This window comes from Neofelis nebulosa, chromosome 6 (genome assembly GCF_028018385.1).
Source record: "Neofelis nebulosa isolate mNeoNeb1 chromosome 6, mNeoNeb1.pri, whole genome shotgun sequence".
Taxonomy (NCBI): domain Eukaryota; kingdom Metazoa; phylum Chordata; class Mammalia; order Carnivora; family Felidae; genus Neofelis; species Neofelis nebulosa.
The window spans coordinates 97,797,345-97,811,951 of NC_080787.1; the positions used below are offsets into that span (position 1 = coordinate 97,797,345).

At 39.2% G+C, this 14,607-nt stretch overlaps 1 non-coding gene across 1 annotated transcript; it reads right to left on the reverse strand.

Annotated features, from left to right (window-relative positions):
- Positions 1-399: 399 nt before the first annotated feature.
- LOC131515666 (U6 spliceosomal RNA) lies at positions 400-511 on the reverse strand. The gene has a single exon (XR_009263702.1). It is a non-coding gene; the product is annotated as a U6 spliceosomal RNA (small nuclear RNA).
- Positions 512-14,607: the final 14,096 nt, after the last annotated feature.

Consider the following 14,607-nt stretch of genomic DNA (forward strand, 5'->3'; position numbering starts at 1 on the left):
TTCATTGTTGGTGTATAGGAATGAAACCGATTTCAGTGCATTTATTTTATATCCTGCAACTTTGCAGAATTCATGAATCAGTTCTAGCAGTATTTTGGTGGAACCTTTGCGGTTTTCCATGTAGAGTATCATGTCATCTGCGAAGAGTGAAAGTTTGACCTCCTCCTGGCCAATTTGGATGCCTTTTATTTCTTTGTGTTGTCTGACTGCAGAGGCCAAGACTTCCAATACGGTATTGAATAACAGTGGAGAGAGCAGACATCCCTGTCTTGCTCTTGACCTTAGGGAGAAAGCTCTGTTTTTCCGCATTGAGGATGATATTAGCATTGGGTCTTTCATATATGGCTTTTATGATCTCAAGGTATGTTCCTTCTATTCCTACTTTCTTGAGGGTTTTTATAAAAACGTGGAAGCTTCACGAATTTGCGTGTCATCCTTGCACAGGGGCCATGCTATGCTAATCTTCTCTGTATCGTTCCAATTTTAGTATATGTGCTGCCAAAGTGAGCACTAACCGAATTCTACCACTGGCTTTCCTAGCTCTCCAGCTTGCAGATGGCAGATTGTGACTTCTAGGCTTCCATAACCACATGGGCCAGCTCCTACAATAAACTTCTTCTATATCTATCCTTTTGGTTCTGTGCCTCTGGAGAACCCTAATACTCTTATAATATCTTGAATCTGAGGCTGAATTTAGGCAGTATATATGAGGGTAAAGGTAGACAGATGAACATGAGATGGTATTCTGGAAGCAAGGTAAGGTGAGATCCAGAGGCCTAGAAGTCTGGATGTGTCCTCTAAAATGCTGGAGGTCTCTGTACAAAGGGAACACAGTGGTTGGGGAAGAAGGACTAATAGGAACTAAACAACCATTTTGCCAGCTTCATCATTTTGCCTAAGACTAGGCCTTGGGATATTCCAATGTGGTGTAATTGGACTATGTGTTCACTAACAGCTATACATCAGTGGGGTTATCAAATAAGAGTGTATTTTTCCCATTTCTGCCTGCTGTTTGTATGATTTTTATGATGTAGGCTGAGATATTAATTTCAGTCAGGATAAACTATGAAAGAAAACTGCTTTAAACTCTCAGTGGCTTACAATAGTAAAAGTTCATTTCTTCCTCAAGCTTACTTGCCGATCATGGGTACATGCAGCTCTGCCCCACTGCGTCTTTACTCCTTCTGTCTAGGACTTCACCAATCAAGCAGAATGACAGAGGAAGGAGACTCATGGAGAACCACAGGCTGGTTCTTAAATCTCCTCCTCAGGAGTGACACATGGCTCTCCTACTAACATTTCATTGGCCAAAGCAACTCACATGACCCTGAGTTCACGAGGACAGGCATGTATAATCCTTCTATAGAAAGAGTTCTGAGGGACAGAAATGGGACTACTTGAGAAAGAGTAATACCACTGTCCACAACATGTAAGCAGTGGGGCCTTATGGAAAGATTGCTGCCCTGAAAAGCTGAACATGCCCCTCTGTAAATTTTTGTTTGTTTGTTTCCTCCCTATTACAGCACTTTCTCTAAGAACTGCATTCTCCCTGACATTCATATCTTCCATCTTCTTTTTAGATGACTGGACCAGACACAAGCCCAGAAGCAAAGCTTAGATAGTGGAGAATTCTTGAATTCTAGTGTAGAGTTTGGGTGGAGGTAACCACATTTATCTACATGCACCACAGAGAAAAAGCTGGCAGGTAAAGCAGATATAGCAAGACAACAGACTTAAGACTGTGAGAGAGAGAGGGGGATAAATGAGGTGTGGCCATCTTGCTCTTTGAAGGTATCCATTTATCATCTCCAGTCTATCTGAAGCTTCTCTATATTACTGAGATATGCCTCTTACCATTACTGAGGGATACCCCATACCATACACTTTGTATAGCTTGTTTCATTTGAGCTACTTTCTCTTTGAGTAGATTACAGCAACACAGCATGGTGGTCACGTACAGACTTTAGAGCTGAACTGACTAGTTAGAAGCATGACTGCATAGTTATGTGCAGCCTTGAGCAAACCACTTTGTCTGGGCCTCCTGTATAAAACAGGGATAATATCCATACATAATCTCATTGAGTGTCGTGAAGATGGAATGAGTCAATATGTATCAAAGAAGCAATATTAAAAAGTGAGCTATTATTACCATATTACTATTACAGCCGAAAAGTTCAGAATACTTTTTCTGAGATGTAGTTTCATAATTCTCAGCATCTACCTCACATGGTATCTCTTGCCGGTATTGATAAAGTGCCGTGACATCTTCAAATTATTAGATTATGAAGCACTCCCATTTCTCCAAAATTACTATCTACACATGATCCAGATTCATCAAACACCTAGTCACCCCAAATGTTCTCAGCACTGATATATCTGGACAAAGGAGAGAAGAAGATATATACCAACAACACTTGGCCAAAGTGTTCTTCACAGTGTTTTGCTGTTCTTTAGATGGTAGCTAAAAGATTTAGACAGGTATTCCAAACGCACAAAAGCATTCTGATTTATTAGCATTCTTTGAGATTATCACTCTTAAGAATTATCAATCATATATAAGAATTCTTTGGGTTTTCTGCCTTTCCAGAATGGTCTCTAAATTGAATTTGTTCCAGGCATGCACAAGCTCAAAACATATGGAAGAAAGAAAAAAAGGAACATTTTTCCAAAAGAGTCTTAAATTTTATTTCTAAAAGAAATATTTTCTTGTTATAGGATGTTTCTCAATATCCTCTCCTCCTGAATGAAAGAAAATAATTAATGGAATTTTTACCCTACTGATATTGGGTCAGAATAAAAATTCACATTTTTTTCTTGGACACATGGACTTAAATATTAAGTCTGTGTCCTTGGAGAACATGGATTCTTAATGGAAAAATAGGACAAGTCAAGAGATGTTGTTTTATTTATTTTTTTTTAATTTTTTTTTCAACGTTTTTTATTTATTTTTGGGACAGAGAGAGACAGAGCATGAACGGGGGAGGGGCAGAGAGAGAGGGAGACACAGAATCGGAAACAGGCTCCAGGCTCCGAGCCATCAGCCCAGAGCCTGACGCGGGGCTCGAACTCACGGACCGCGAGATCGTGACCTGGCTGAAGTCGGACGCTTAACCGACTGTGCCACCCAGGCGCCCCAAGAGATGTTGTTTTAAATAAGTCTAAATAGCCATTGGTAATGCTACAAAGTAAGAAATTTTCCCCAAAGACCTTTAACTCTATCCATGTGTCTTTATTCAATTAATGCTTTTGGAAATATTTTTTTCTCCTTTCCCCATTCTGCTTTCCAAAGGCTCAGAGATCTCCTCCTGGCCCATCCCAGCATGTGTTATAGAAATGAAGTCTGCCAAACTTCTTTCAAGGAGGAGGTCTAGAACCCTTATGCAAGAGAAATATTTTTGGAAAACGAAGTGTCAAGTAGTCACTTGGATATAAGAAGAGCTCTCTGGATATCTGTCCTACCTCTCCTTATCTGTAATCATCCAATCTGTCTCAGATGATGCAAATCATTCCACGAACACAAATACTCCAACAGGCAGTCCCAGTTCCTTTGGCTCATATTCACAAAGGTGACTGATTACAAGCATGATGACAATGCTAGAAGATGATGTGAGCGTTTATGAATTTGGATTGAACAGCACTCTGAAGTCAAAGACCAAAGGACACAACCACAAGAGCTGTACATAATCATGCCAAGAAACACTGGGATTTAAGCCTGTTTACAGAAGTCAGGAGAGATTCTACTATCACTGCTGAAAACCTTTATTCTATGCAGGATATAAAACCCCTGATTTCTGTTCTCACCTAAATCTTAAGAAGTACCTACCATATTCATGATGGGAGATGTTCATTCTGCCCTCAGGTTAACTTGGGACTTAAATTTGAATGTCACTGCAGCCCAACTGTATCCTTTAAATATGTTCATTTATTTACTTATCCAATAATTTCTTTGATGCTCAAATATCTTGAAATGAAAAGCAGAAATGAAGGCAGAATTAGAGCAGCATTCACACAGGTGGACAGTTTAGGCTGAAAAATACATTCATACATACATCAAATGAACTTTTACAGGGGTGCCTGGGTGGTTCAGTTGGTTAATTGTTGGACTTTTGGTTTCAGCTCAGGTCATGATCTCACAGTTTGTGAGTTCAAGCCCCATGTTGGGCTCCGTGCTGCTGGTTCAGAGCCTGCTTGGGATTCTTTCTTTGTATCCTTCTCTCTCTGCCCCTCCTTGGCACATTCTCTCTCTCTCTTTCTCTCTCTCTCTCTTTCTCTCTCTCTCTCTCTCTCAAAATAAATAGATAAACTTAAATGAACTTTTACACAGCTGAGCTAGCGCACATTACACATCACCTGTGAAGTGAACACTGACCAAATAATGGATATTCGCAGCAAGTATCATTCTTCTTTTGAAATAAAGATAAAACCAGATAGTTTTATTTTTTTAACGTTTATTTATTTTTGAGACAGAGAGAGACAGAGCATGAAGGGGGGAGGGTGAGAGAGAGGGAGACACAGAATCTGAAACAGGCTCCAGGCTCTGAGCTGTCAGCACAGAGCCTGATGCGGGGCTTGAACTCACGGACCGCAAGATCACGACCTGAGCCAAAGTCGGACGCTTAACTGACTGAGCCACCCAGGCGCCCCAAACCAGATAGTTTTAAATCCATGTAATGGCCCAAATATTATGCTAATGTATGGTTAGGTTATGTAATCCAAATGCTTCTGAATATAAATTCTATGTTATTCGTGTCATTGAGGCCTGAATGATTCTAGAGTTATTTTCATAATTCTTTGTCTTTGCCAAAAACATCTTATCTATAAGAAAATCAATCAAGGACAAAACTCTAAGTGAAAACTTTAGGTACTACACAACCAGCAGAATAGTGAGGCAAAGATAGCTAAGAGAGAAAAAGCAACAGAAACAGAATAGCTTTGGAAGTCCAAGGGACACACTGAAAGTCATATCCAGAAATTCCTCACATTCTAATTTGACTTCCAAGAACAGCAATAGTTATGACACTACTAGTGGTCTAGTTGAAAGGGCAAAATCAAGTCCTAACACAATCCCAGATCATTAAGGCTCAGTAATGATATCTCTAAAGATATCTCTCTCTTGGTCTCTCTCTCTCACTGTCACACACACACACACACACACACACACACACGCACACACACACAATAAAGCTATATGGGGGAAACAAATAGACATGCACATACATACATAAAATGTTCACCAGAAATCATATTCTGTTTTTTTTTCTTTCTTGCTATACAACTTTCATAGTATCACTTCCTTAATTGTTTTAAGAAACCTTACATACATTTTGTAAATGAAGGTCATATAACAAAAATACTGGTATAATAACTCTTGAATCTGAAAAGGGTAAAATTCTAGGCTATTTTCTTACAGGAGTGTTGTTTCTTAGACATTGCTTCTCGGTTATTCAATTAAACTAGAAGGCAGAAAAGCACCCCATGCAGCACTTAGTCTTGCCCTCCTCCTGTATCCAAGTGAGCCTGGATATGCCAAGTTTCTGAGCAATTGATTCAGAACCAATTTGTGGCAAACAAATGCTCTCCCGCTACTGAGAGTGGAAAGATCTCTCCATGCACTTTTGTCTAGACAGTCTTGACTACAGGAATATAATGTGTTTGCTGGCCCTCCAGTGATTTATTAAATGCCAAATCCATACAGCACAGGCACTAAAGCTTAAGAAATGGAAAAATAGCTTACCCAGTGGAGTTGTAATGACTTATTAAGATTATGTTGGCAGAAAGACTTATAACAGTATCAATAAATAATAGCGATCTATCAAATAACTTTGGTTGAAATGGTAATGTTTAGAAATATCCCATTTAAGGTGGGTGAAATGCACCCACTGGGGATTAGTGGCATGGAAAATATTCCGTGCAGTGATGTGAAAGAAACTCAGGCCCGCTACAGCAATTCTGCTTGGAATTTCAGTCACCTTTAAAAAATAAAAAGTAAAGCTAAACCCTCAACTAAAACTCTAGTTAAAAAAAAAAAATGCACTGGCTAAAATCTGACCAAGAAAACACAGTGCCTTTTGTTTTGACAATGAGAAAACTCGTAGATTCTCTTCATTTTTATTTCACAAATAAAAAATGAGATACTTATCATTTTTCATATCATTCATATTTTTAATATTTTCCTTTGATAATCCAATTAAAAACAGACTTTCCTGAATTCCTTAACCAAATGTTCAATGCCAGTAGATATATCAAAGAATTATGATAGAAGGAGAGTAAGAAAGATAGAAAAAACTTGTTTCATGTTGAAAAGAAAATCTCATTTGGTAATAGAAATACCTTTTAATGGATGTTTGCTAAATAAAACTTTTCCATATCGTCAGAGTCAGGTATCGCGTTAACAGATATTTCTCATGTAAGCTCAGCTGTACAGCAATGAGAAATTTTTTAACTATTTCTTTGCAAATCATAAGATATACTTTCAAAAGGCCGCATATTATATGTGAAACATTATGGTCCTTTCAGCAATAGAGATTATTCATGAAAAGAGTAACTATTACTAATCTCTCATTTATAACACTATGAAAAGCACCAGAGCCAGGAAAATAGATGTTTATTCATTTTCTTTGGGAGATATTATGCAGCAATAATCTAAAAATCCATTAATCTTTAGAAAAAAAATGTTCTTTTTGATCAAGTTGATGCAGCTAATGCAATTTTCTCAAAAATAACGTATGATTGATTTTCCCAAATTGTTCTTTTTAATATTTAAACATTCATTATATCCAAAAAATTGTAATGAGATATCTGACAGCTATGAGATGTATGTTATTTCCCTGAAGTTCTTCAGATTCTTCTCACAGAAGAAAAAGAGCAAGTTGTTGGAGTGCCTTCCCTACTGTCATTTCCTGGTGCTCGTCCACCAGCAGCCCCACTGGGAGCACATGACTGCAGGACCTGACCCCAGCTGTGTTTAGTGAGTATGTACTAGGTGACAGGCACAGGGCACTTAGGAAATTGTTATTTATTTTATTTGCTATTCCCAAAAGAGAGCATTTAAGAGGTGACACTCAATGAGGTTAAGAATGTTTTCTAAGTTCACATTGATTATTGAGTGAACCAAAATTAACAATCACACCAGGCTCCAGAGTCTGTGGCTTCCAGAGCTCCTTCCCCACAAAATTAAATCTGACCAACTTCAGGGCTTTGAAAACAGGAAAAGTGTATTGATTCAGGTATTTCAGTTTTTATTTTTATTTTTTTAGTGTTTTATTTATTTATTTTGAGATAGAGATAGCAGAATAGGTGCAGAGAGAGAGAGAGAGAGAGAGAGAGAGAGAATACCAAGCAGGCTCCATGCTGTCAGTGCAGAGCCCGACATAGGGCTCAATCCCACAAATCATGAGATCATGACCTGAGCCAAAATCAAAAGTCAGATGGACGTGTAACCGACTGAGCCACCCAGTGCTTTTTACAAAGGTTAACAATAGGCAACAACCATTTTAGTTTAATTTTTAGAACTTTTTATTTTAAATTTAAATTGGGTTGAGATATCAAATGAGGAGTGGTATATACAGTGACAGGAAAAAATAAAACTTGTGTCCCAAAATATTTTCAACTTTTATTAGGGATGAGTTCAGTACACTATTTTTAAAGTGAAGTCTTCTGCATAATGTTGAATAATAAGAAAAAAAATTGGTAATTTGATAATTTAAAGGTAACAGCAGAGACATTGACATTCCTAGTGGAAACTGGTTCTGAATGTTATTTCCTGGTTGACTAAGTTTGAACTTGTTTTCCTAATTTTGTCTGGAGGCTGAGATATCCACCAAGAATCCAGTGCTACGGAACACACACCCAAGCAAGGGCACACGCATCATGTAAACTTTCAGAACACCAGGGGCAGAGAGAAGTGGATTTCAAGATAACAATTAGCTCTCCACACCAACATCGCTAGAAAGTAATACAAAGATACTTCAAAATAATTCCCAGCATAGGATCCTATTCTTGGCCAAAAGGTGTTAGTGTAGAATAAACTCATTTCCACATGTCCAAATTCTCAATTTATTGATCTTCCTGGCAAGGTTTCTCATGGAGTTCCCACTCAAATGAGGAAATAAACAAAGATAAAGATAAGGGGCTCAAAAACCAGAAGATCCCTCCCAGGTGGGTAGTGGCAGGGGTCCCCAGGACAAAGGTTCCCCAGTGTGCCAGCCCTACAGCAGGTCTGGAGAACAACTTGCTGAGACTAGAACAGACAACACCAGGAGGAATTTCCTTAAGAAGTGAAATTAATTGAACACATTGAGATGACAATTACACAACTGGGGAAGTCAGAGGGTAAATTAGTGGCAGATACAAAAAAAATTAGGCAAACAACCAATTTTCATTCCAAGAAAACAAAAAATGGAAAGGAAAGTGATTAATATTTTATATACTCTCTAGCTCAGTTTTGATTAGTATTTGTATATTCCTAAGAATGTAAACATTAAAAAAATCAACAAGCTAAAATTAAAATGTAACTACACTTTGAGCTTGGGGCAGGAAGGGTTCATGTGTGTTAGGAAGTTAAGGTTGCAACATTTACCAAATAAAAATACAGGTACAGGACACCCAGCTAAATTTTAATTTCAGATAAATAGCTAATAATTTTTTGTGTATGTCCCCAAAATTGCATGCATAGGGGCTGAAAAGGTGAAAAACAACTATATCTTCATCTTCTACAGTAGAGAATCAAAACTAAAAAATCAGTAACTAGTATTATAAGCCAAATAAGTAAGTACTAAAATATTTGAAAATGGTTCCCACTGGAGAACAGGAAATTATGAAAAGGAAGGTGGAGTGGTACTATTTTTTACACCAAGTATTTTTTTTAACAATTTTACTCTTCCTTTACACAAAGAATTTGATTAAAATACAAACTGAATTGTTTAGATCTGAAGCAAATAAGACAAATGTTATAATTTGGAAAAACAGGTTACATAGGAGCTTGTTATATTATTCTGAATAATTTTTCTGATTGAGAACAATCAGAACAATCTAAGGAAATTTCAACAAATACTTAGACTAGTGCTTTGCAAGGTTTCTATATTATTGGACTATTTGGGATTATGGTGGTGAATATTATAGAGGAGTTTGGAATCTTGCTTTTTATTAATTTATTCGACAAATATTCATTATGTACCTATTACATTGGGGAAGCAGATGACATTACAGGAAATCAATTTGTTAGTCACAAATATAGAAAGACCATCTCAAAAACTATTAATAAAATTTTAGTCAATTCAAGTCAGTTCACTACATAGTAAATGACTCCTCCCTGTCTGTATCCTCAGACACCTTCCAGGCTTGTCCATTCTTGAGCACAGGACTGGCATTGGAGACTCCTTCCAGGTAGGAACCCAATGTTCATGGAACTTTGAGGAATCCTTCCTAGTCTAAAGTAGTATCTAGAACACTATCTGAAGAAGAGCTCAGGAAATATTTTTGAAGGAGTAAATCAATGAATTGATAAAATAAATCAATGAATTGATAAAATAAATCAATGAATAAATAAATGGCTGTGATTAAACTATATTTTACAGTAAGAAAAGGCTTTATTGAAGGAGGACTAACCTATATTTTACAAGCTCTGACAGTAAGTAAGCTGTATTTTACAAGCCCTTTCTTGAAAGGGGAAGGAATAGAGTTAGACCAAGTAAGAGGCTACTGGATTAATCTCTATTTATGTAATTATCATTTAAATGATGCAGAGGTGACGGCAGTGAAAAGGAATGACATATAGAAAACCCAGAAGATAGTCTGAAGAAACCAACTTAATGATGGAATAGGGGAGAAGAAATCCGAAGAATCCAAGATGTAATTCTGAGATCACTTAGCCTGGGAGCCTGGAAAACGGGGGTTCGCACGAAGAGAAACAAAAATGTAGGAAGAAGAGCCAGCTTTGGAGGAAGTTAAAAATTCAGGTTTATGCATATTAATTTATCTACCATACCTCTGGCCCAGTGACAGTCATGCCTGAGGCATCTCACATTTTTAAAAATGTAAATGTGAAAAGCAGACAGGCAGTTCCTGCTTTTTGTCACCTTAAATATCATCGATTTGATTTCTCGAAAGTCTCTTTTTACACAACTGCATTTGACTTTCTGCCTCCTTCATCAGCTCACTTATCAGATGCAGCCCTCACTCTCAGGGGTTGTGGGAGATCAGTTTAGCCCAGCCCCACCCTTAGGAAATCAGGGTTCTTTTCTATGCAGGAGTGCCATCTTGTGGTCAGAGAGTGTCACCTCAGGCTAGACTGCACAAGTAATGAAGTGGGAGGGGGCAGAGGGGGAAAAACATTCTGCTTTCGGTTCCAGCTTCCAGGCGCGCTATGGCAAAAACCCATACCTCTTATCGTCTAAATATGACTGTGAGAGCATATCCAGTCACAGTACTTACTATGAAGTACAACGTCTGCTTTTTAATGTATTCTTATCAAATGATATGGATGTGGTCCAATGGAGAGAAAAATAAAATCAGTACAGCTCTCTATTTTGTTTCATTTTTCATACAGTTTATCATATACGATGAAGAAATGGTATTTTTAGCCATAAATATAATTTGGCTATCTTCATATCATTAAGGAAAATGTTTACAAATACCTAGTTTGTACATGGCTCACATATAAATAGGTCCCTTTCCTTAACTCTCTTAAAGTCGCTCCCTTCACTTGCCCTGCTATAATAGCCCTGATACACTCTGAAGAAACATTAAGCTGTTTGATGCCCACAGCCCAAAGTCATCTCTTTTCCAGAGAACATCCAGAACATTTTGTCAAACCTTTACAGATGTTTATAGGCATGTCTTATCTCCCCGGCTAGGCTGTAAGCTTCTTGAGACAGAATCCATTTCTGACGTATGCATAAAAAGCTCCAAACAGCTGATTACCAGCGTTTCTAACATCTGGGAGTCAAAGCATCCCTTTCAGAATCCTATGCAAACAGTGGGCTTTCTGGCCAGAAAATATGTGATCTGCACATACATGCAAAACTTTGCTCCTACATAGACCACTAATATGCTGGTCTGGTTAAGAAATCCTGATCTAAAAGAAACTTCTGGAACACAGCCTATTTATCACTTGGAGCATCCTGTATGCACAGAATAGGCACATGCAGAGATACAGAGTCAAGCTTGAAAAAACTGATTTTCTCTACACTGTCAAATATCTACCCCCACCCCAAAATCTGCTTCTGCCTATAGAGATTAGTAAAAGGCACCACTGAAATTCCTCAGACTTGGGGGAATAAATAAATTGTGGAAATGGTCATCCAAGTGTCTGGGCAGGATCCCAAGGAGGGCCTGACACCACACCCAGCCCCACTCTTTGGTGCCCTCTATTATCCTAGCTTTTTGTCCTAAGTGTAAAAAGAAAATCTTTCCCTGTGTACTTGGCAATATTAGAATTTTTCCACAGTTAACACTTTCTCTCCCTTTTTCTCTCCCTCTCCTCTCTTTTCCTCCCTCATACACACACACACTCTCTCTCACTCTAGCTCTCACTCTCTATCTCTAAGTGGGGAAAAATGTCCAAAACACAAAAACAGATGTCTTCCTCTAAATCTGATCGTGGGTTGGTTTGGATGGCAAACCTGCTATCTTTTCCACTTTAACCTTCCCTAAAACCACCTTCCTCGTCTAAGAACACTGAGCAGAGCTGGACCCCTCCTTCCTTCAGAGAAAAGAAATAGACAAGAAAACTCAGTGATATCTTGACCATATGCACAGGAGATTGCTCTGGATCGAGAGGCCCTCCCCGGAGCAGAGAGAAAACATCAATAACCACAGACGCCTTGCTACCCACTCTGCATGATGCTTCCTTCCTTGTTCATGGAAATAGAAGTGTCTTGTCTCCACAGGAAAGTTTGATCTTCCACAGTGATTTTTCAATAAGGCTTTTAAAATGTATATCTATTTTCACAGCACAGTCCAGATACAAGCATTTCATCAGAAGTTAGGCAAATAAAGTTTTGAGAGTTTATAGCAAGAAGAAATTAGTGACAAAACTTACTTAGCAGTTCTGCATGTGGAGGACAGAGCAGATACTGAGGAAACATGAAATGCAGAGCCTTGTTCTGAAATAACTGAATCAATGGTAGGAGAGATGATTCAACCCTGGGCAAGTACACTGCAGAGGGACCTCAATTTCCACATCTGTTCAGCAGGTTGGACCAGATCATTGTCAGCACTGAAGCTGTCCGATAGATGGTCATCCCAGAAACAGGTAAAGCAAAGATCAGAAGGTTGTAAATGTAGGGGCGCCTGGGTGGCTCTGTCAGTTAAGCATCCGACTCTCAGTTTCATCTCAGATCATGATCTCACAGTTCGTGAGTTCTAGCCCCACGTCAGGCTCTGTGCTGACAGTGTGGAGCCTGCTTGGGATTCTCTTTCTCCCTCTCTCTCTCTCCCTGCCCCTCCCCTGCTCACGCTCTCTCTCTCTCTCAAAAAAAAATAATTAATTAATTAATTAATTAAAAAAAAAAAAAAGAAGAAGGTTGTAAAGGTAGCCAAGAGGAGAGTCAGTGGCCTGCTGATGGGGGCTGGACAGATCAGACACACAGGTAAACCAGAAAGGAAACTGTGGCAGTCCCCAAATCACCTCAAATAGGGATGAGAGTCAAGATCATCTCTGGCCAGCATGACAAGGGCACCAGTGTTTTTTAACAATACCTAGCCCATCCTAGCCCCTCAGCTCAGAAAGAAATGATCAGCAAGAGGCCTCAAAGAAAACAGTGTCAAAATACACATTCTTCCCGCCTTAAAAAAAAAAAAAAAAAAGTGCAGGACAGCATATTAAGTCCTGGAAGACCGCAATTCTCAAGTTGGGTCTGATACTTTGGGTTGGAAAACTCCTTGTTGTGGGGCTGCCCAGTGCAGTGGAGGATGTGTACCAGCATCCCTGGCCTCTACCCTCTAGATGCCAGTTTTACGCCCCCACCTCAGCTGTGACAACCAAAATTGTCTCCCAACATTTCCAAATGTTCCTGGAGGCAAACTGCCCCTGTTGAGAACCAGTTTTAAGAACACTTTTCTTGGCCACCTGATCAACTGAAACAACACCCTAATTTTTCATGACATCTTTCCCTGTTACGCCTTCTGAACTCAAATGCACGGGCATCTCCCAGTTCTCTTAACCCTGACCTCAATTTGTCTTCACTCTGACCTCAATTTGCTCTCTGCCTGATGCTTTGGCCTTGGCATTTCAAACCATCCTTTGCCTAGTTTCACCTTTTTCTAGGATTTAATGCACCGTGGGCAAGCTCTAGATCAACGCCTTCTGCTCCGAGCCTCAGGCGCTTCCTTTCCTTCCCCCAAAGCTCCACAGCCAAGATCCATTCATTTCTTTTCCTGCACAGCACTGTCTCCTGAGGCCCCAGCCCTGAGACCCCAGAAGCCCAGTGTTCAGGACCCCTTCACAAGACTGAGAATCCAGCAAGAGTCAGTTAAAGGTATAGAGATGTTCTGTTTTTATTCCTGAAAATCCCAGAGGCTGAAAAAATCATTCTTCCCTTTCCTATACCATCTGCTAGGAAGACAGGGCAAGAGATAGTCCTTCCCCTCTTGCCTCTGCAAGGTCTTAGAGCAGGATGCCCAGGGAGAGGACCCAAGTGCCTCCCTCCTCTCCCAAACACCCAAACACCCACCTACCTTGTCCTCTGCTTAGCAGGGCTCTGTCCAGCTTTAAATCTGTAGTTTTCCTATTTGTGGGTTCACTTGGCCAATCAGACCCTCAAGGCTCCTGCCTTCAAAGGAGTTCCAAATACCTTGTACCCTGTTCTTTTTTAAGGAATTTCTACCCATGGTGCAAGGTTATTTATTCAAAAAGCCTTTCTTATGAGGCACTTTTCCCAATCTTTCAAGTAAACACATTCCACATTACCAAAATGCAGCCATACTGTGATTTTGCTTAACCAGATTCTTGAAGACATACTTCCTTAATCTCCCTTCTTAACCCCCATTCCACTGAAAATGTTCTCTCCTACCTTTTCTCAACTGTGCCATTGATTGTGTAAGATTCAGAAAGCTACTTAACTTCTTTCTGCTTCAGTTTCCATATCAATTGAAAAGACACTAATAATTTTTGCTTCTTTTTCAGATAGATCTTTAGATGTTAATAAGGCAGCATATCAAAACTGCAATGAATTCTACCAAGATGCCTAATAAAACCCCCTTTCTTTGGATGGCTAACAAAGAGTGCCTTCAATTAAATAATGCATTATATTCTACTACATACAAAAAATACACAGGATGGGGTGCCTGGGTGGCACAGTCAGTTAAGCGTCTGACTCTTGATCTCAGCCGAGGTCATGACCTCACAGTTCATGAGTTTGAGCCCCACATCAGGCTCTGCACCATCACGGCAGATTGGGATTCTGGCTCTCTTTCTCTCTGCCCCTCCCTCACTTGTGTGTGCCCTCTCTCTCTCTCTCTCTCTCAAATAAACTTAAAAAATTTTTTTTAACACACAGGATGTAAAACTGGTAGTGAAACTTAAATAGAACTACAACCTTGTTAGCAACCAGAGGTGTCAATAATGAAAAAGACTGGCATATGAATGAGTTCTCCATGGGTGAAACT